This window comes from Austrofundulus limnaeus, unplaced genomic scaffold (assembly GCF_001266775.1).
Source record: "Austrofundulus limnaeus strain Quisiro unplaced genomic scaffold, Austrofundulus_limnaeus-1.0 Scaffold1116, whole genome shotgun sequence".
NCBI lineage: Eukaryota > Metazoa > Chordata > Actinopteri > Cyprinodontiformes > Rivulidae > Austrofundulus > Austrofundulus limnaeus.
This window is the reverse complement of record NW_013953518.1, coordinates 32-1,142: the sequence shown is the minus strand read 5'-3', so window position 1 is coordinate 1,142 and position 1,111 is coordinate 32. Positions and strand designations below refer to the sequence as shown.

Here is a 1,111-nt window from a genome sequence, read left to right as displayed (position 1 = left end):
TAATAACTTATGTAGAAACAGTGTAACTAAAATAATATGTGAGGGACAGAAAAAATATCCCTCCAAACATACCATCCACTGGTGTTGAAGCTGCCCTGGATGGGAGAGTGTCTGCAAAGGAGAGACCAAGTTCCTCCATGGCAACAATCAAGGTGTTTGGTGGGGATTTGGTTGTTGCGATACAAGATGCTGATTGGTGTTGTTGTTTTCTCTTTGTGCTTTTTGCTTGGCTTTTACTTCCAAGATGCCCAGCATTGGAAAACACTTTTTTTCTTTCATCTAAGAGATGTTTTGCTTCTATTCGTAGTCTCAGCCTTATGAATCTGCTGGTTAGTTTTTTTTGCACATCATGACATGCAGGGAGCAGGCCTTGTAATAGACTTGTAATAGACTTGCTCCCAACAGAGACTGATTTCAGTGCCTGGTGGAACTCCACTGGTGTTGGGACAGGGTTCCTTTGCCTTATGCAGCTGAACAAGTTTTCAAGACAGTCCTGGGTAAACCTGCTTGTCAACACAAACTCATGTCCATGGTCAAGCATGTCTTCTTGAATAGACAAAACTGTTGATGTTGCCATGATGATTCCTGTTTGCACTGGTTTCCAGCTTCCTGTCTGACCTATCTTAAGTCCACAGAACAGTGTTATTGTGTCTTGGAGGAATTTAATGGCTTTGTTGTATTCTTCCATCTTGTGTCTGCTTAGAGCCATCACCGGGTGACGAGAGGACATGAGGTCAAACCAGTGGTTCACCTGCTCCAAAAACCAGGCTGTTGTAAGGTTAGAGGTAGGTCGCTGCTCCTGCTCCACCATGTATTTCAGACCTGCGCTTGCTGACTTACTGAACACATTCATTGCAGGCCCCACCTTCATTTTGTCAAAATGACTGGGCTGAAGGGAATTGTTCGACAGCTTTGGAGCTATTTTCAACGGCATCCCTTCCTGAAAGTCCACCAAATCTTTCAAGGGTCCCAATGAAACTTCGTTGTGTGTAAGTCTCTCTTTTTTTACAATCGCTGATGGAATTGTAAATGTCTGTCCTCGAACTAAGGCACTCTTCAAATTCTTCACCAGGTGTGGCACATCTGGCATGAAGTACAGCTTTCTGTCTGG

At 43.8% G+C, this 1,111-nt stretch overlaps 1 long non-coding RNA gene across 2 annotated transcripts; it reads left to right on the top strand.

Annotated features, from left to right (window-relative positions):
- Positions 1-6: 6 nt before the first annotated feature.
- LOC106534201 (uncharacterized) lies at positions 7-876 on the top strand. Of its 2 annotated transcripts, XR_001312327.1 has the most exons (3): positions 380-497; positions 704-785; positions 859-876. It is a non-coding gene; the product is annotated as an uncharacterized LOC106534201 (long non-coding RNA). The 2 variants fall into 2 exon arrangements; XR_001312326.1 differs by having other exon boundaries at positions 7-785.
- The last annotated feature ends 235 nt before the right edge of the window (positions 877-1,111 follow it).